Below are 22,653 nucleotides of genomic sequence, written 5' to 3' on the forward strand. Positions count from 1 at the left end.
ATTTTTACTTATTGTACTTCCTTCTTTTTAAGATTAATCTTCTATCCTGAATTTAGACTCATCTGTGTATATCCTACAGTACATGGTAATCAAATACCTTTCAATAAATGAATGAACTTTAACCTTTAAAGTCTATCCTGTATTATAAAATATACTCATATCATTTCAAAAGAAGTCTATATTATTATAATAGGAGGTTTTTTTCCCAGAGAAAACACATTTACAAATATTCAGTTTATAACTGCATACGTTTCAGAAGTTTTGACCCTAACAAAAATAACAATATAGAACAATTACAACTTGATAATTTTCTACTTCTGCATCTTTTCCTCTCTATTTCCCTAACTTTTATCTGAACATCTTCTGTTAATGCAATAGATATAAACCATTTTCAACTAAAAAAAGTTTGTAGCCTCATTTTCTATAGAAAAAGCTGGTTGCTTAAGAGTTCAATTTTCAAAAGGTTATTGAAAAGGTCAATAGATTCTCTAACTGTCCAATTACTATATACTAATTTTTCTTTAGATAAAAGTGAATAAGAAGTTACACTTTAAAAAATTGATAACTAGCATGAATGATATAAGGCTAGAATGGTACAAAGAGTTGGCATAAATGAAAGTATAATGATTAATTGAAATAATTTTCAAAATAAAAGTACAGAAAACACCATATATTAATTAAGCCACATTATTTTTAGTGAATAAACTGTTTGTTACAGAATTGCAGTGAGTTTAGCAAACCTAAACATTGAGCTTATATTCATACCATGTAATTTGTTTTTTATGTGCAGCTTCTCAACATTGACAGTGTTAAATAATTCATAAGTACATTCATAACTCACATCTGATGCTTCTGTCGAGCAGGCTACTGTATTATATGTGATACTCTGAATTACTATCATTTTTTCTTGTAAATTGTTCCAACTATACATGGAATAGAATGCATTTATTTCTTATGACCTGATAAATTTTTAGAAATCTTTCCCCTCTCAAAAGAGCAAAATACACTTAAATCATAATATAAGAAAACTTTAAGTGTAATTAAATTCTCAAAGTCTTCCTTCCCTAGCAGAAGGAAGTTTATTTCATATTTATTGTTAAATGTTTAACAAAAAGGCTAATAGTCTTGATAACATTTAATATATCTCTTTTAGCAATTCAATAGTATACAGTATAGCATCAGTATAGCATCAAATATCATTACTATATAAGTTATGGGCCTTGTTGCTGGTTTCCTTAAGATTCATATTGACTGTTCCCCTATGACTATCATTAAGTGTTGTACCTTGATGAATGTATCTTTTTTTTATGTACTCCGAGAGCGTATGCACCAAGACAAATTCCTTGTGTGTCCAATCACACTAAAAAATTCTATTCTATTTTATTCTAAATGTTTTTTTAAAGGATAGAATATTTGTCACTTCAATGAAGTACAAGTTTCTACTGATAACTCAAACTGATACATGTTGAGCCAATACATATATCTAGTAAAGGCAATTACAGATGAAAAGTTAAAATCTGTAATTTAATAACTATTTTTGTATATCATAAGTTTGTAGAGGATTTATAGCCAGCATTCGTGGTACATACTGTTCCAATCTAATAAGAACTAGTTTGGTCTAGTGGTTAAAGGACCAGGTTAAAAACCAGGAGATTGTGAGTTCTTGTCCCATGATGTGGAACTTGCACTTGAAGGAAAATGTAAGTAAGAAAGAAAAAGTGCTCTGATCTAATACAACATATAACACTGAATCATAATAGTCTTTATTTTGCCTTAATAGGAGGAACCATCCATAATATATGTGTGACAAAAATCACTGTAATTTGTTTATGTATGAAATTTATTTGCTGCCCATCTCATATCCAATAACCCTGGGTGGTTTACAACATAAAAGAACTGAAAGTATTAAAATCATTCATCGTAAAAAACATAGCAAATAGAACACTAACAGATAAAAGCATGGACTTGAGATGGCAAAGAAAGGAACTGGATACCCAGGCCTGGTTTTTAATTTTAATTAGTCAATCACCTTCAGTTTGCGCTCCCCCATTGGGTCCCTAATCCATCTGGCAGAACCAATGAATTAAAAAATAACAGGAGGTAAGATGTTCCATAGGACAGGAATCAAAGCAAAGAAGTCTCATTTCCTGGATCCAACCAGCTGAAATTCCTGACTGATGGTTCCACAGGATGCCCCCTCTGCAGGTAAGGATAGATGGGCCAGAATCATTGTGGTAAAACAGTTCATCAAGTAAGCTGGATCCATGCCATGCAGGGTTTAAAGGTAATAACAAATTGCACCCAAAAGCAAACAATGCAGTTCACAGAGCAACGGAATAACATGGCCACTCCAGGGGCAGGAGTGAAATCTAAAAATTTTCCTTACCGGTTCTGTGGGTGTGGCTTGGTGGGTGGGTGTATCCAGAAACTGAGTGGACATGGCCAACTCAATGTCACTCACAGCCTTGCCCACTCAGTCACAACCCCCCCACCAAGCCACGCTCACAGAACCCAGTAGGATTTTTTAAAAATTTCTATACTGCCTTTTTCCTTTTTGGGAGATGCCTGCAACTGTAGCCTCTCTGCCCGCTTGCCACCTGTTTGCCCTTCGCCTTGGGCCGGGGGCCAGGGATGCACCATTCCCCGAGGCCCCAGAGCCACCGCCTTCCTCAACAAGATTGGGGAACGCAACATTTCCTCTGAGCTGCTACCCACTCGCTGCCCGCTCGCCGCCAGCTTGCCCTTTGCCTTCAGTCAGAGGCCGGGGCCCAGGGATGCCTCATTTCCTGAGGCCCAGGAGTCATCATCTGCTCACCACCTGCCTCAGCCGGGTCAGGGATTTCACCATTCCCTGACACCAGCCTTGCCCCGGAGCTGCCGCCCACTCTTCCTTTGCCAGGAAAGGCAAGCATCTGAAAATTACTGGAGCCGCTCTTCTTCTTGAATATGCCGCTGCCATCACTGCCTTGTTCCATGCGCTGGCTGCGCAAGCATACACCCACATACATCTGCCACTAATAAATAAATGAAATAAACAGTGTGCACTTGCGCAGCCGGTAACTTTTGCACGCTTGTCTTTCCTGGCAGCCAGCCGCTGGAGGAAGGGAAGGACATGCTGCATGGCAATGGAAGAGTGGGCAGCGGCTCTGGGGCAAGGCTGGTGTCGGGGAATGGTGCATTCCCCGACCCGGTTGAGGCAGGTGGTGAGCAGATGATGACTCCTGGGCCTCAGGAAATGAGGCATCCCTGGGCCCCGGCCTCTGACTGAAGGCAAAGGGCGAGCAGGTGGTGAGCGGGCAGCGAGTGAGCGGCAGCTGTGGGGAAAGGCCGGAGTTGGGGAATGGTACATTCCCCAACCCGGTTGAGGAAGGCGGCGGCTCTGGGGCCTTGGGGAATGGGCCCTAGCCCCTGACCGAAGGGCAAGCAGATGGCAAGTTGCCTTTCGGTGTCCCAGTGTCCAGCTTGCAAAGGCTGGACTGCAGGCTGTGGACTGGTTTGGGGGCATGGCCAGCCAGTGATTGTTACCAGTTTGGCAAACCAGACCCAATCTCCACTACCTACTCGCCCAATCTGGTCCAATCCGGTAGCATTTCACTCCTGTCCAAGAATCCTAAAACTACCCACACCACTGAACTCTGTGCCAGTCTAAGCCTCTGAATGGTCTCCAAGAGTAGCCCCATTCAACAAACTGTAGTTGGAAAAATCTTGGTTTTGTAATATTTGAGAAAGATGTTGATACTGTGGGAAGGCACCCACTCCTAGAAGAATGAAATATTTTAGGAAATATTAAAAAGGCAGAATATTATATTTCCACTGGATTCCATGCCACTGGATATATCAGTTTTTGTTTAACCTGTTTATGAAGCTGGCCATGTGATGTATCAACCCAGTTATAGGAGTAGAGCAGTGTAGTACTGCTGGCTGCATATTTAGCAGCCATAATTTCAACAGAACATTGGAACAGACCTACATCTAAATAATATTCAATATATATTTCTTTAATATGCATAATGTATACTGTATTTTTCGGACTATGAGACACTCTGAAGTATAAGACACACCTAGCTTTTAGGGAGGAAAACAAGAAAATAAAATTTGTCTCTGCTTCTGCCTCCAGCAATTTACCTCCTTGCAGCAAACAGCAAACAGCATGGTCAGCTTTAGCACAGCCTGATTTAGCACAAGCAGCTGATTAGCAGTTGGCCTCCTGGAATATCGCTTATCAGCTGTTCCAGGCTCTGGGGATAGTCGCCCCCCATTGCTGCTGCTGCATCCCATTTTTGGCCTGATCCAGGTGGTGGAGATAGGTTGGAATGGACCAGGCTGGAGCGGACCAAAAAATGGGATGCACAGAGGCTGAAAATGAGGCTTGCAGAGGCTGAAAATGGGGTGCACGGAGGCGGCGATATGTGATAGTGCTAATGAGCAGCACCAGCGCCAATGGGCAGCAATCCCCATAGCCTGGAACAGCTGATATGCGGTATTCCAGGAGACAAATCTAACCGCCAATCAGCTGCTCATGCTAAATCAGGCTGTGCTGAAGCTGACCACCATGTTTGCTGTTTGCTGCAAGGAGGTAAATTGCTTGGAGGCAGAAACAGAGACAAATTTTATTTTCTTGTTTGCCGAAGGATGGGGGCTGGCAAATGGACGGAACTTCGGCAACATTCACTGTATAAGACGCACAGACATTTCCACCCATTTTGTTTTTGGGGGAAAGTGTGTTTATATTCCTAAAGGGTAATCTGAATTTTATAATTTCATAATTTTATTTCAGGTTGGGGTATGAATTGATAAAATACAACATTTAAAAAAACAACTTATGTATGCTTGCAGAGAAATGGTTTTTTAAACTTTTTCATTTCAAGGCACAAGGTGTTAAACTGTAATGTTGCACATCTCATAAATGGGACTTCCAAGTGAAGGTGAAAATTGTGCATCTTCACAGCACTTTCTGTCATTTACTTGTGGGGCATTGATGTGGCACACTTGCACACTTTTAACAGAATGCGAATATGCTCCAGCACAGTGCTTGAAAACCGCTGCTGTAGAGAGTGCTTGTTGAGAGTACTCACTTCTTGTGAGTACAATGAGAGGGGCTTGTAGGCATGCATTCTTTGCAGGAGCTCTCCTCCTGTGGAATTCATTTGCATTAGTTTAAAGAACTGTACCCTGTTCAAGAAGCTTTTCACAAACTTTACTTTTAAAATGTATACTTAGGGACTGAAGTGAGGATAAGATATGTATCTGTTGAGATTAATATGGCTGCATGACATTATGGTTTTTGATATGATTATGATGATAAACTTATGTAAAATTATGTTATTTATAATTTTTATTAATAGATGTAATGAATTTGATAATTTTTAATCTGTTGTGTTCTATCTATGTATAGTGCAGTAAATGTCTATAGAAATTCTCAATCATCAAAGTCATGGCTGTCCCAAGGGTGCTTTTGTGAGAGCAACTGGACTTTCTGGTTTTTCTTTGAAGATGTTTCACTTCTCCTCCAATAAGCTTTTTCAGCTTCTTCTTCAGCTCAGAACTAAAGAATGTTGGATGAGAAGCGAAACAACTTCAAAGAAAAACTAGAAAGTCCAGTTGCCTCTTGAAAAAGCACCTTTGGGATATATGGTGTAGTAGTTAGGGCACCATGCTGGAAACTAGTTGATTGTTAGTTTTAGTACTATGTTAGGCATGAAAGTTGGCTGAGGTGATTTTGGCAAAATATTCTCCCCCAGCCTTTGATGTCAGGCTTAGGAACAAACTGGTTAATATATACCTGTTGCAATTGGTCAATCAACATATGGTTGATTTGAAAAAAAAGGAAATGTGATGAGAAGAGTTCTATGTATTGGAGGGTAAGCTCCTTAAAGTCATATGATTCTAGAGTTCTACAGTTCTACCGAGGAATTATTGAGTCTGTCATCTGCACCTCTGTAACTGTCTTGTTTGGTTCCGCGACCCAATAAGACAGACACAGACTTCAAAGGATAATAAGAAGTGCAGAAAAAACAATTGCTACCAACCTGCCTTCCATTGAGGACCTGTATACTGCACAAGTCAAAAAGAGAGCTGTGAGAATATTTACAGACCCCTCACATCCTGGACATAAACTGTTTCAACTACTATCCTCAAAATGATGCTCTAGAGCACTGCACACCAGAACAACTAGACACAAGAACAGCTTCTTCCCAAAAGCCATCACTCTGCTAAACAAATAATTCCCTCAACACTGTAAGCTATTATTAAATCTGAACTACAATTAATCTTTTCATCCTTCTTATCATGGATCTCCTCCCACTTACAACTGTATGACTGTGACCTTGTTGCTGGTATCTTTAAGATTTATATTGACTGGTTTTTTTTAAATTTGAATTTATATCCCGCTCTTTTCCGAAGACTCAGAGTGGCTTACAATGTGTTAAGCAATAGTCTTCATCCATTTGTATATTATATACAAAGTCAACTTAATTGCCCCCAACAATTAAGTTTCCCTATGACTATCATTAAGTGATGTACCTTATGATTCTTGACAAATGTATCTTTTCTTTTATGTACGCTGAGAGGGTATGCACCAAGACAAATTCCCTGTGTGTCCAATCTATTCTATTCTATTCTATTCTATTCTATTCTATTCTATTCTATTCTATATGATCAGAGTTACATAGGAACATTTTGAATTAAAGAATTAGTTCTAAAAGCTAAAATGATTAATACAGATAATGACATAATAGACTTTGCATAATTTTAATTAGCATATAGCATAGAAAAAAGAAAAGCCTGTGCATTAGAACTGTGAGAATTCTCCACAAAGTACATTTCATAACTAAAGGGTCAATCCTGAAAAAAGTGTAGCAAAGAAAACGATTAAAAAAAAAAACCCATAACATTCCATTAAAAGCAACCCCCTCAACCCTTGCCATTTTGGGTCCAGTAAAATTGAACTGACTATCATATAACCTGCATGCCTGATTCTGATTTTACCTTGTTTTTTGTTACTGGGTGGCTTGATACTGTTTTTGATCGTTGTAACCGGCTCTCATCTCTGCAAATGCAGCCACCGGGGGCCAAGTTTTACACATAAGTTTTGGTTACTGAGGAAATGACGGCATACACATCCTTTTCAATATACGTCCTGGATAGATCTACTCGGCTGCCCTAGACTGCCAAAACAATTTAGATAAATTGATTCAGAAGTACCCTTGGCCAGTGGTCCCAACTATTAAACTTAATGCTTGCGGTTACACAAGCACCTGCTTGTTCGCTGGTGTTGCAGCGTTTTGACTGAACATCTGTCTGGCGAACGGAGCCTATCCAGAGACGGAGCATTATTATTGTTCGCGGAAGAGCTGAGCTCTTTCCATATTCTGCCACCCCCACACCCCCGAGATTCGGGACTCTTTATTTTGGGCGGCACGGGTTCTCCCTCCCCTCTTCTCCGCGTACGCGAGGAGGACGGAACGAGCACGCGCTCCCAACCTCAAATGCAGCCCAGTACGAAGCGCCGCGTAACTAGAGGCGGCATCGAAGAAGCTGCAAATGGACAACAGGTAATTACGACTGGTCTTTTCGCTTCTCTTTTGACGGGATGACCCGATCTTTGGAAGAAGCAAGGACGACCTGTTCGCTTTTTCAAGGTAGCAGGAAAGGCAGGCGCTTAGCAGCTGATTGTCTAACCAAACCTAACCAGCTCTGGAGTGTGGGAAAGGCTTTGGAGATGTCCCGCTCCTGGCCTGAGGACAACCTATAAAGCCTCAGCTGTCCGATAGAGATACGCGTGCGTTTTAAGAGAAAAAAAAATCTAAGAAGGAATAGTACATGTTCTCTTGTGCCTGTCTTTACGCGCGTGTGTCTTTATATATGTGCATGTGTATATGAGCCCGTGCGCGGCATCATTGCGCGGGCCCGAGGCGCTCTTACTGCAAAACCAGAGATTGTCGCGATTATGTCTAACTGCTGTTACTTCTCCCTGCCCGCCCACCCCTATATGTTATGTTCAGAGATGCCCATGTCTTTTCGTTTTGCATTGCACTGCAGCAAGTTATAAAAGCTGCTTGGTCGGCTAGATTGAAAGCAGCCTCAATAGCCTAGAAAGCTTCACTTGGGAATATAGTTTTTAGCCATGATCGACTATCACTTGTATTCTTAAATCCATTAACTCATATGGGGTGGGGGGGACACCAAGTCAGCCTAGTGACAGTATTACTTTGTAATGATTGTTTATAGTTGGTATTTTAAATTGTTATTGAATAACAAAAAAAAGAAGACAATTGAGAATACCATTGTAATTATAAATTAAATGTAAAATAAAGCCTGGATTACAGTAGTTTGGTGCAGTGGTTAAGGCACTGGGCTAGAAACTGGCAGGTTGTGAGTTTTAATTCTTCCTCTGGCACAAAGCCAGCTGGGTGACCTGGGGCCAGTCACTCTCTGTCAGGCCCAGGAGAAAAGCAATAGCAAACCTATTTTGAAAATCAAGAAATCTCATGAAAACAAGAAAGTCTTATCCAGGAAGTCACAGGAATCCAAAATGACTAGAAGGTGGTTAGTTTTCTCCCAGTTGTAATATTAACCTGAAGCTGGTCAACTTTTTATCAGTGGAGCTAATGAGGATGAGGAATAAGGGAAATATATTCCAGTAACATTGAGGATTGGGGGCGGGGATATGTTGCCTGTCTCTACCCTAAATATAATGATTTGATATATTCTGACATTGAATTTATTTCTTTATTTTGATGGCAGTCATTTTTTGAAAGGAAAAGTGTCTGTGTTCTATAATTTAAACAGTATAAATTATGCATAGTTTGTGGGGGAGACCCTTTTAAAGCTTTGTTGGATCTAACTATTGAATTGGGGCATCCAGTGATTGGATATGGGTGTTAAAATGATAAGCATGATAAGCAATGGACATACCATTTCTAATATGAGCACTAAGCATCATACATACATACTAAAGGATAGTGTTTTTTTATCACCCAGCTGCAAATCTCATTTCATAATTAGAGATTTGTCCTCTTTAGAAACTGCTATATTGAATCTAGACTAACAATGGACACATATTTTCAGGAATAGTTCTACTTTGTGAGTTTCATGGGAATGGAGTCTAAATTAGGCATTTTTAAATTCCAATTAGCTCAACATGATGGATAGCTAGGTACTTCTAATAATTCTATTTCTATATTCTAAATCTATTCTATATTCTAAAATCACATTGATTTTAGTAAGATATACTGAATAGTGTTAGGATTTCAGACATTGTTAAAAATAATGTATTGCATTTTAAATATAAGTTTTAAACAGGAAGAAATGAGTATGACAGAAATAGTAATTATAAAATAAGGTCAGAAGGTCCTAACAGTTTCTCATAGTTTTATTTTTATAACACTTAAAAATGTTGCTCTTATTTTTACTGATATAGATTTATCAACAATTCTATATAGATTATTTGATATGGTGATATAGGTACACATCAGAAGAGCAATCTGGTAGCAATCCTTCAAAAAGTTTTTGACGGCTGCAAAAATTTAGTATTCTGGGAGATTAAAAGAAAAAAACCCTCTTTTTTATTGGTAACTTTCATTATATGTATAATGTAAATAAATAATTGACTGAGAATTTAATCCTGGTGTATGGGATGAAGCTATAGTAATTCTTAATTTAAGATTATTAGGAAGTGATCAACAAAATATAATACCTAATTGTTAATGATAGTGATAAAAATACTAATTGATGAAGAAAAAACACGTTGATGAAGAAAGTTAGGTTCCTACAATGAAGAAAGTTGCAGATTCCTACAATGCATAAATTTTATGTACCCTGATCACATTATCATGCACTTAATTCCAATCTGGAAATTGTATGAATTTCAGAAATGGATGAATCTTTTGCCTGTCTTTGCAGAGTTGTAGTAATTGAAAACTTAGATCTAGTTTTTGATTCATTGTGTTCCAAAACCAGTTACATCATTCAGCTTTTCCTGTTGATGTTGCCAGGGATCCAAAGAACCATGCTGCTAGATCTGTGCAAATCTCTTGAGAAGATTTTACGCTTTTCTGCTTTGAAAGCAACCTTATTTCTGACAATGTAATATGGTGAATGTATTTTAAACTTGAAGAGACTCTTGCGTTATAAATTATTGTAACATGAGAGAATGTTCTTCTAGTTGCTTTCCATCTTCTTCCCAAGTGAGGACGGTTTAAAAGTAGTTAGGACTACTTTTATTAAACCTTTGAAAAACTCCCCTAAGCTTGTCATTGCTCACTCCCTGGCTGCGTCTTCTTCTTAGCATTTATTTATTTTTGGGAAAGAAAAGGTATGGTAGGACTTCCCCCGTTTATGTGCTTAGTACTAGAATGCCAATGGGAAAAATATATACAGAAAAGAAGATCTATCCATCTTCTCTTTCACTTTTCCTAAAACAGGCAATTTGTTTTGGGAAGGAGGCAGCAGGCATTTAGAGCAAGGTGAGGAGAATAAAAAAATGAATGCTTATTCAATTTTGCTTGCTAGAAAAAAAATGCAAGGATGCTTTTGAAGGATGCAGTGTGAAGTCTGACCCCATCTCTGATGTATATTTTTGAATCTTGATCACAATTTGTAGGCATTTTCCTAACTCAGTGTGGTGCCTCATGGCTATACTTTATGGCTTTAACCATTTAGTCAGAAGATATTTTGTTGATAACTTTCAAAGTACACCCTGCTTTTGAAGATGTGCTTCCTGGTTCTATTCTGGAAATGGAAATAGTTTAAGAAATTGGCAATTCACGTCAATTAATGCAGCTTTTTGATTTTTTATATAGGTAATTAGTTTGAAATCATTTCTAGCACAACAATATAGTAGAATACTGTAAGAGGATAATATGAGAAGCCAGATTTGCTGAAATGCAACAGGCTGAATTTCATTCCATAAAAACATGTCAACAAATATCTTTCATTTGCATATTTTTGAAGTTATTTTACAATTTTAATTAGTGTCTTGCATTTTTTTCAGGAAATAAAAAGGTAACATTTTCAGCAATGCTGTTGAGGGAATGCATAATTTTGTTAATTAGAAGAAATTTGCAGTCTTTATAAATAGATTAGGTAAAGATTGTAATCAAAGAACAGCATACACCAAACAAAACCTAAATAATAACATAATATAGGCAGTAATAAAAATATATTACATTATGAATTCATTGGCAAAGAATCAAAAATCTTGGATTTTCTGAAAATTACATCTACATGTCAACTAAGAAAATTTTTTTTTTAATGAATTTTATAAAAATAAAATAGTAAAGTCATTACTAGATTATTGTGCCAGATTGTATAGAAGGGGTGGTGAATATATATGCGTATGGCAAGTTCAACTTTTTTCATTGGACAGGGAAAAATACATTCTTATAGGGTATTATTATTAAATATTACTTCCAGTGATGATGATGGTAAAATACGAAATCTTGGCTAAGATCAAGTATAATGTCTACATTTCAGCATTATGTAATTATTCATTTACATATAATTGGTTTACAGTTTAATGAAGGGGCAAGATTCCATAAAGGTATATATCATTCCCATTATTATTATTAATCAGATTAGTTACTGTTATATTGTAGTTTTTATTATAAGAAATAATCTGAATCTGACCGAACACTAGTTAGGTCTCAAATTCAGACCTATCTAGTGGCGATGAGGCTGGCAAAATGGGAGTATTTTTCCAACCTCATTGCATCAGCCCTGTTTAGGGTGACCTGCTCGCTCCTCCATCAGGGAGCGGTAGAGGATCCCTTAAAGGGTCGAGCTGAGGAATTTGGACAATATCTGTTTGATAAAATCGCTCAGATTCGGGAAGGGTTGGACACAGATTGGGTGGATCCGGATGGGGTGGGGGAGGCAGGTCTTGATGTTATTATCTGGGATGAGTTTGATCCTGTGGCTCCTGAGGACATGGACAGGTTAATGGAGAGATTAAATGCGACCACATGTTTATTGGATCCGTGTTCCTCCTGGTTGGTACTGGCCACCCGGGAGGTGACACGAGGCTGGCTCCAGAAAATTGTGAACGCTTCTTTGATGGAGGGTGTTTTCCCTGCCGCCTTGAAAGAGGCGGTGGTGAGGCCCCTCCTCAAGAAGCCTTCCCTGGACCCAGCTATTTTAGCAAATTATCGTCCGGTCTCCAACCTTCGCTTTGTGGCGAAGGTTGTCGAGAGTGTGGTTGCACGACAGTTGCCCCAGTACCTGGATGAAACTGTCTATCTTGATCCATTCCAGTCCGGTTTCCGGCCTGGTCACAGCACGGAAACTGCCTTGGTCGCGCTGGTTGATGATCTCTTGAGGGCTCGGGACAGAGGTTGTTCCTCTGTTCTGGTCCTATTAGATCTCTCAGCGGCTTTTGATACCATCGATCATGGTATCCTGCTGCGCCGACTCGGGGACTTGGAGTGAGGGGCACTGTTCATTGGTGGTTCTCCTCCTACCTCTCCGACCGGTCGCAGACGGTGTTGACGGGGGGACAGAGATCGACCCCAAGGTGCCTCTTATGTGGGGTGCCGCAAGGGTCGGTTCTCTCACCTCTTCTGTTCAACATCTATATGAAGCCGCTGGGTGAGATCATCCGTGGTCTTGGGGTGAGTTGTCATCTATACGCTGATGATACTCAGCTCTATATTTCCACCCCTAGCCACCCCAACGAGGCTGTTGAAGTGATGTCCCAGTGCCTGGAGGCTGTACGGGTCTGGATGGGGAGGAACAGACTCAGACTCAATCCCACCAAGACCGAGTGGCTGTGGATGCCGACGGCCTGGTACAGTCAGCTAATTCCATCACTGACCATTGGGGGTGAACTATAGGCCCCCACGGAAAGGGCTCGTAATCTGGGCGTCCTCCTGGATGCACGGCTGTCTTTAGAAGATCATATGATGGCCATCGCCAGGGGAGCTTTTCATCAGGTTTGCCTGATACGCCAGTTACGCCCCTTTCTGGATCGGGCTTCCTTATGCACAGTCGCTCATGCCCTTGTTACATCCTGCCTGGACTACTGTAATGCTCTCTACATGGGGCTCCCTTTGAAGGGTACCCGGAGACTCCAACTGGTCCAGAATGCGGCTGGGCGGGTGATAGAGGAAGCACCTTGTGGCTCCCGTGTAACACCCCTCCTGCGTAATCTGCACTGGCTCCCGGCAGTCTTCCGGGTTCACTTCAAGGTACTTGTTATCACCTTTAAAACGCTCCATGTCTTAGGGCCGGGATATTTACGGGACCGCCTACTGCCACCATTAGCCTCTCACCGACCGTGCGCTCTCAGAGAGAAGGCCTCCTCCGGATACCGTCAGCTAAACAATGTTGGCTGGCGACCTCCAGGGGGAGGGCCTTCTCTGTGGGGGCCCCTACCCTCTGGAACGAGCTCCCTCTAGGGCTTCGTCAACTCTCCGATCTCAGATCTTTCCACCGCGAGCTGAAGACGTTGCTGTTTTGAAGAGCAGGACTAGCTTGAACGTAGTTTTAAATTGGGGTTTTTAAATCAGGGGTTTAAATGGGGTTTTAAATTTGTATTTAAAAGTTTTAAGGCATCAACTGAATTTAATTGTCTATTCTTTTTGCTGTTTTATATGTATTATATGTTTTCTGTTGTTTTATTGGCTGTGAACCGCCCTGAGTCCTTCGGGAGATGGGCGGTATACAAATATAATAAATAATAATAATAATAAATAGCCATATTTTTTTAAAATAGTGTGTTAGGCATAGAGTACAAATGTTTGGAAAAATATATTGATCCTGTATTTCACCATGTTTTGTTTTCTTACAGTTGTTTAAAAATTAAATGACATCAATGTTTCTTACACCAGAGAGTTCTGATAAAATGGATTAAAATGTATTTTTAATATGAAACATCGAAATGTTTACTTTGAAGCTGAGTGGAATCCAGAGAATGAGTTAATTGGATGTTAATTCCCAAGGGAGGTTTTTAGAATGAATTGCTTTCTTTGCAAATTTATTTGAAAAAAAAAAGAATTGCAATAGTATACTGCATATTATCCTTTTCATAGCTTTTTAAAAGAAAAACTGAAAATAAAACACTAAATTAATTTTACAAAAGGACCAAGTGATATGTGATCTACTTTAAGAGTGCAAAAATAAAAGTGAATAATTTTATTTAGAATTTCCAGCAGCTTAGACTGTTGTTTTAATATTTCAGTTCACTGTAGTGATGTATGTTGTAATGGTAGCATGTTGATTACATAAGCAAATTTTGACACAATTAAAGCTACAATATTGATGAATGTTGTAGCAGTTCAAATAATATATTTACTAAATCTGCATATACTTATGACTGTAACTTTGTTACTTATATCCTTACGATTTACACTGTAATTGATTGTTTTCTGATTGCTTAATTGTAGCCTGTGACTATCATTAAGTGTTGTATCATTAAGTGTTAAATTTCATTTAACACATTTAACATAGCCTATGACTATGACTACAGTCATAGTCATAGGCTATGACTGTAGCCTATGACTATCATTAAGTGTTATAAGTGTTGTACCTTGATGAAGGTATCTTTTCTTTTATGTACACTGAGAGACCAAGACAAATTCCTTGTGTGTCCAATCATACTTGGCCTATAAAAATTCTGTTCTATTCTATTCTAAAAATAATATACATTTTGATTAAAGAAAGAGACATACAGAAGATAAAACGTGCAAAGCATTCTTATATTGTCAGACTGGAGAGCTCCTAATGTTAATGCACTGTATATAATCATCCAAAGTGTAAAGGTGTTTTAGTTCAATTCCTACTAGAAGATTGAACCCCATAAAATAACATAGGGTGGCCCGTGTCACAGCAGTTCCAATATTAAGAAACTGGTCAGGTGGTGCCTTCTTGATGTTCACAATAATCAAAATTACCACACAGGATATATATTGCATTAAAAAAATAGAAAAATTCCTCTTTGCAAAAGTGAAAATCATGTATATGGGCAAATAACATAATAAACTTCTGTGCATCTCTGTTCTAAGAGCTTAATGAAAGGTTAATTTGTACACCATTCTGATAATCTCCAATATTACATAGTATTCTAAGTCATTCCTTTACAAAGCTATGACAGTGGCAGGATTTAAGTATTAGAATAGAATATAATTTTTATTGGCCAAGTGTGATTGGACACACAAGGAATTTGTCTTGGTGCATATGCTCTCAGTGTACATAAAAGAAAAGATACGTTCATCAAGGTACAACATTTACAACACAATTGATGGTCAATATATCAATATAAATCATAAGGATTGCCAGCAACAAGTTATAGTCATACAGTCATAAGTAGAAAGAGATTGGTGAGGGGAACTATAAGATGATTAATAGTAGTGCAGATTCAGTAAATAGTCTGACAGTGTTGATGGAATTATTTGTTTAGCAGAGTGATGGCCTTCGGGAAAAAACTGTTCTTGTGTCTAGTTGTTCTGGTGTGCAGTGCTCTATAGCGTCGTTTTGACGGTAGGAGTTGAAACAGTTTATGTCCAGGATGCGAGGGGTCTGTCGCGAGCTCAAGACACATTTATTCATCTGTGCAGGACTGGCTTAGATTTTTAAATTTAGAGGGGTTTTAAATTGATTTTAATATTTATATTTCTATTTTTAACAATTGGTATTATTAATTATTGGCATTAGAATAAGTTTTTTAATGATTATTTTAATTTGTATATTGATGTTTTTATATGCCTGTAAACCGCCCTGAGTCCTTTGGGAGATAGGGCGGTATATAAGTTTAAATAATAAATAAATAAATAAAATAAATAAATATTTTCACAGCCCTCTTCTTGATTCGTGCAATATACAGGTCCTCAGTGGAAGGCAGGTTGGTAGGAATTATTTTTTCTGCAGTTCTAATTATCCTCTGAAGTCTGTGTCTTTCTTGTTGGGTTGCAGAACCGAACCGGACAGTTATAGAGGTGCAAATGACATACTCAATAATTCTTAATAATAATAATAATAATAGTAGTTTAAATGTTGTTATTTAACCCTATTAATTAGACCATGGGATAAATTCAAAATCCTAACTCATATATCAGATTTATAGACTATAATAGCTGGGTTTATACAGCTAGCTTTTTAGTGTCACATGGAACTTAGCAAGTGTTTATAAGATTGTTGACAAGTTTACATCCTGGCTAAATTCATATATAGTCACAATAAAAGCCATATTTTCATGTGGTTGATGTGCAAACTTTAAAGATAGTTGAAAACAAAATATGCACATATTTCATTTCCATCTGGAAATTCAGATAGTACTTGCATGCTATCCCATCTAACTAATTGTAGATTGTTCTTTGCAGCCACAAAACTGTTTTTGTTCTCTTCTTTTCATTGTTCATCTTTTTGATCAAAAATAAATAAGAATTTCAGTTTATTTTTCAGTCTATTAAAAGTCCTGTTGTTGTATACTTAACATTTACACCAGTCTTTACTGTATCAAAAATTAGTTTGTGGTACACAATGGGCTACATTGAGCCTTATAGTAAGCTTCAGAATATAACAGCACAGAAAAAATTAGCCATGTTAGCACTAATCAAAGTTTGAATAGGAAGGCACCAGGAAATCTGAGGATTATATTGGGACATTGAAAAACATAATGTAAAAAAAAGACAACATAATGTCACTTCTGCACTGAGTCAAGGTCAACTCAGATATCATGAGTCACAGTCATTTTTCATTTACTTCCTTATTCAATGCATTTTAAACAGTTTTGGTTTGTGTTCTTGCTTGAAAATTGTCTGCAAATTGCCTGAAAATTGTAGATCATAAGTTGTAATAGGTTTGGTTTGTAAAGAAATGGTAGAAGTTGTTAAATAGCATTTGAATGACATTTAAGACCAACTCGTCTTCTTTCTGTAACTCCTTTTCGCAGATTATTCTTTAACTTCAGTTGCGTCAGCACCTTCCTGTTGTTTCTTCCAGATTGTGAATCTCTGGCTTCTGGCTGTCCCAGTCATTTTCTTTTTGTTAAATGCATTGCCTAGTTGTCTCTCGAGCTGCATTTTCTGCTAAAACCTCTTTTAAACCCAAAAATGCCAGCAGGTGTTTCAAAAAAGTTTTAATTTTATCTTCAAGTCCCTAAACTGACAATCAGTCCACTGTAGAAAAAGTAGGGAAAAAAGCCTGTTATGCTCACACCCTCCTGATCTTCTGCAAAAGTCTGAAGACTTTTGCCAGTTGACCTGGGACCAAAATGGGGCATATCATGCTGGAGTTGGCTGATGGACTGGTAGTAGATCCCACCTCCCCTTCTGTGCATCTTGCTTCCTCCCATCTTTTAATCATAATTTTGTTTTCTTTTAATCATAATTTTATATTTGTTTAATCATAATTTTGTTTTATTTGTATTCTTATGGTTATAATTTTATATCTTTTAAAGTTAAGTCCCCAACTTTTCCAGCTTTGTGGACTGGCAGGGGGAGGGAAGAGGGAATGATTTTGCGTGAATGGCGGGCAAGTGCATAGGTGCATGTAGCTCCATTTACAAAAGGGGCAGGCATGCACACCTGTCACTCATGCAAATGGAGTGTACACACATGCTTTTACCTGCTGCGAGTACAAGTGGATATGCAAACACATGCATGCCGGCCCACCACTTTCATGGCCCATTTCCAAATAGGTCAAGGCCTGGTAGTGGGCTGTGGCCCGGAGTTGGGGACTCTGTTGTAAGCCACCCATCTTGCAATGAAATTGGCAGCAAATAAATTTAATAAATAGATAAATATTTCTATGGCAGAACAATGTCATCCTTTCATAGTCACACAAAGCTACCTTGCTGGGTTCAATTCTTCACTTGTAGCTGGCAGGGTCTCAAGCATCCTAAAGATTCTTCCGACACAACTCATACTTATGATGCACCTAGAATGGGTCCAGGTTATGTTGCTGTCCATAGAGCTTCAACGTGGAAATAATTCTAGCCATAAGGGATGTAATTATGTAAAAGTCTTCTTCTGACTAATATGAAAAGTGCTCTGTTTACATCATACACTGATTTTTTGTTTTCCCCCGTGTACCATTGATTGATTGAACTTTTTATTTTTTACTATTTATTGAAGCTATAGATCAAGTATTAGGGTTTTTAAAATTCTTATTTGCAGCATAGTGGTTATCTGGACTCGTGCAACTAAGATGCAGCTGGTGAATAACTGTAGTTTATTTGAGGAGACAGTGAGAAAATGATAAGAAATTAAATTGTAGGATCTAATTTGAAAGGATTAAAGATCAATATTTCCAATGAGTTGTTACTGGTAGTTGTTTGAGGAATTTTTTTCTTGATTAAATTTGAATGACAAAGCGTTAAATATTTCCTTCCTTCCTTCCTTCCTTCCTTCCTTCCTTCCTTCCTTCCTTCCTTCCTTCCTTCCTTCCTAGTAACTTTTAATGGACTCTTGCTGACTAAGATTGAATTATTTTATTATTTTCTAATAGATAAAAGATTGGATATAGGATGAAGAGATTTTTGGTTGAAATGTTAGAGAAGGTGATAGGTTACTGAAACGGTTTACATTTGTCTTGATGAAGACAAATTTCTTTATTTCTATTTTTCTATAAATATTTCCCTCCATTTTCCCCTCTCTGCACTTTTTATTTTTTTCTTGGTTTATATTAGTTTTTTATCTTTTTATTTTTAAAGGTCAATAAAAATATTATTAAAACATTAACTATAACTTATTTGTTTACATTTCTGATAGCTGCCCAACTTTCAGGGATTCTGGGCAGTGTAGAAAATTAAAGGAATTATAAAAACAGAAAAGTCCTGGAGCTTGAAAAGGAAAGTTAGTTGTGGGTCTTGGTGTTGAAATGGTAAACTAACATCAGAATTTAATGTGAGGAGAGGAAATGGGAATCAGGCTATAGAAGAACCCAATGCTTTCAACCACTCGCTCCATTATATGGCTGAAGGGATGCACAGATTGGCCAGTTTCAAGACTTCCTACGCTCTAGGTGGTCCAGTTGACCAACTCATCTGAAAAAGAAATCAAAGGAGCTACACAAACTGGAGTTCTAATCCCCTTTGTAACTTAAAGAGAGGCTGGTTGGGACCTAAATAAAAAGCTGAGGGACAAGACTGAAGGGAATGGTCCTGCAGTTATCAGCAGAATCAGTTGAAGCCCCAAGATTCAAGCTGGTATGGAATGTGACATTTCAGGCTGGCTCACTGATGCATGTCAAAGTATCTAGATGCCTGCATACACTGCATATTTTAAACAGAGATATTTGGAAAAGCATTAGTACCACACCTATACTCCCCAACCTGTACTAAAATTATCTCAGCTATGGAAGGGAAATTGCGATTCAGATACATGCTTGGAAAACAGTTCTTGGGCCATTTTACTGGTGGACAAAGAAGTTGCATGGATTTGTTCTCAATACTTTCATGATGGGATTTAGAATTTAAATTACAGGATTAGAAAACTTGAAGATTTTGAATCCAGAATACCAATGTGACTGAAAAAACAAACAAACAAATTTGATTCTAAATGTTCTTATAACCAATTTAACCAATTCTCTGAGAATGGGTAATTTATTCCGGGAACTAACCGCACATGCATCTGGCATTGAGTGGGTTTACAGCTCCTTTAAAAGACCTTAATGCACAATTTAAAAGTTCTACATTTAATATTTAACAGGGATGCATATAGATAGCTTGCATGATTCATTGCTTTGAATTATCTTTATATTTTATCTTTATCTATAAATTGTTTTGGAAATCTCAATTAATGCTCAATATTGCACCTGTGTTCTTGTACAAATTTCATATAGGTTTATGTTTGTATTATATGATTATTATATTAGCTTTTATTTTGTTTCTGTACCTAATTGAAGATACTGTGGTTAGAACTAAATTATTTAGAATCAGATTGTTTAAACGGTAGCCTTTTGTTCTAGGGATACCTGATGTATTTATTTATCTATGTATTTTAAACTATTTTTTATAATGATTCTAGGCAACAAATAGAAGATTAAAACCAAAAATAGCAATACGGTTTAGATCAGTATTAGTAAACACCCATAAGCCTCCCAAAATAAAATGAAATATGCCAAAAAGTTTTTTTTTAAAAAAGTCAACACACTGTCAGCCAATAAGGGAAGACTTACTTCTACTAACAGATTTGCTTAACTCCATGGGCCAAGGGCCTGAATTAATAGCCAGGTCTTTAATGTGTGAAAGACCAACTGGATTGGATTCTTCTGGATATCTGAGAGGGAGATGTGTGGTTTCATAGGCATAGTGCTGAGACCAAGAATTCACAACTCCTGTCTCCCACAAGATGATATTACTTAACAGAAGGCACTTGGAGCAAGGCAATCCTACTGGAGTGATAGAGATGATTGGAGGCAGGCTGTCAGCAAGTAACTTGTTCCTGTGCCATGTAGATGTGGTGAAAGCATTGGCTGAAAAGGAAGCACCTCAACCTGGGGGAGTAAAGAGATATTCCAGCTTGGATTAGACTTGCGGAGGGAAGCATTTATTTATTTATTTATTTGTCGAGTACGTATTAGATAATATATATAAGTATGAATTGAATACATAAAAGGAATTAAAGGGAATATTTGGACAGGGACGGTAGGCACGCTGGTGTGCTTATGCACACCTCTTACAGACCTCTTAGGAATGGGGTGAGGTCAACAGTAGACAGTAGTCTAAGGTTAAAATTTTGGGGGTTTGGGGAAGAAACCACAGAGTCAGGTAGTGCATTTCAAGCATTGACCACTCTGTTGCTGAAGTCATATTTTCTGCAATCAAGTTTGGAGCGGTTCACTTTAAGTTTATATCTTAAAGTGCTCGTGTATTGTTGTGGTTGAAGCTGAAGTAGTCATTGACAGGTAGGATATTGTAGCAGATGATTTTATGAGCTATGCTTAGGTCATACTGAAGGCGGCGTAGTTCTAAGTTTTCTAAACCCAAAATTTCAAGTCTGGTGGCATAAAGTATTTTGTTGCAAATAGAGGAGTAGAGGACTCTTCTAGTGAAATATTTCTGGACATATTCAATTATATTAATGTATTAATATGAGATCAAACCCCTAGGATCTATACCTACCATTTCCCAAGAGAAGGCAGACAGTCTGGTAAGATTGTTGTAACATAAAATATCTGTTTTAGCATACTTTATAGCATATAATAAGCAACTGAATCTGAAGATCATTTAAAAACAGTTTATTAGGGGTAAGTAAGATCTCTCTATGAAAAAAGGAGAGAGAACTTCGAGTTCCATGTTTCACTCCTTTTTTATAATTAACATAAGAAAATGCAAGAGGAAGGTTGAGGGACATGGTAAAAGTAATCCCCCTTTGCATAGGAAATAGTTACATGTAGTCAAATATCTCATATGTTCATTAAAATGAGGTCTGACATCAGAAGATGTGCAATTGTACGGAAAAAGATTGTTTGGAGTTCACAAAAGAAATAAACCAGACCCCAATTTGTACTAACAAACTTTTTCTTACCTGGAGCTAGTCTCTAGCTTGTTTATCAGTTTAGGAATGTTAAAAGATAATAAACATGAACATGATTTTAAAAGAGAGAAAATGAATTAAAATACAAAGTAACAACAAATTACAAAACCCATGTCATTTGCCCCTCAAACTGATTGCTTGCATTTGACAGCAGGTGGTAACTAGCATCTTGAATTGCCCCAGGAATTTCACTTATTATAAAGGTACTGCTTTTTCCTCTATGGTAGAATTTCCTCTCCCAAACTTTTCTTACTTATTCATTTATTGTAGATTATTTTTAGGTTTTTATAATATGTTTGAATTACATGTGTAATTCTTTATGAGGGTTTTCTCTTACCGTGTTTCCCCAAAAATCAGACTCAACCAGAAAATAAGCCTTAGCCTGATTTTTAGCATGCTCCTAATATACTGTAAGCCCTACCCCCAAATGAAGCTCCAATTAAGATCTTCATCAGCCGGGTGTGTAAGTGTGGGCATGGCTAGCAGATGGGACAGATGGCGTACAGCTGCAGTCACAGCCTGTGTAATGCAGATGAAGCCTAACACTGTGACCACCTCCAAGCAGAGGCACAGGGGTGAGGCAGATGATTCCAAATGCAGTGACACACTGACAGCAGGCAGAGGCATAGGGTAAGGCAAGCGATCTCAATGTGCTGCGTGGCTGCGTGCAAGCCAAGAGACAGTGGGATGGATTGACACCCATTGGCAATTCTAATGTGTGGCAGTACCAGCAGCAAGCAGAGGTGCAGGGGGAGAGGTAGGTGATTGGAATCACTTGCCTCACTCCCATGCCTCTGCCTGTTACTGATGCCACTGCACATCAGGATCACCTGCCTCCATTAAATCAGGTGTCAATCCATCCCACCATCTCTTGACTTGCTTGTGGCCATGATGGGAGAAGACAACATGACAAATTGGGATTGCCTGCCCTGCCCCTGTGCCTCTGCCTGCTGCCAGTGCCGCCGCTCAAAAGAATCATTTGTACACACACACCGTACCTCTGCCTGCTGCTGGTGCCACCATAAGTCAGAATCATCTGCCTCCATTAAATTGGGTATCAATCTGTTCCACTGTCTGTCAGCTTGATGGCATTGTCTGTGTTTCCTCCAAAATAAGCCCTAATGTGCCTTTTTGGGCCCCAAAAAATATAAGACAGGGTCTTATTTTGGAAAAAACATGG

This window comes from Ahaetulla prasina, chromosome 4 (assembly GCF_028640845.1).
Source record: "Ahaetulla prasina isolate Xishuangbanna chromosome 4, ASM2864084v1, whole genome shotgun sequence".
NCBI lineage: Eukaryota > Metazoa > Chordata > Lepidosauria > Squamata > Colubridae > Ahaetulla > Ahaetulla prasina.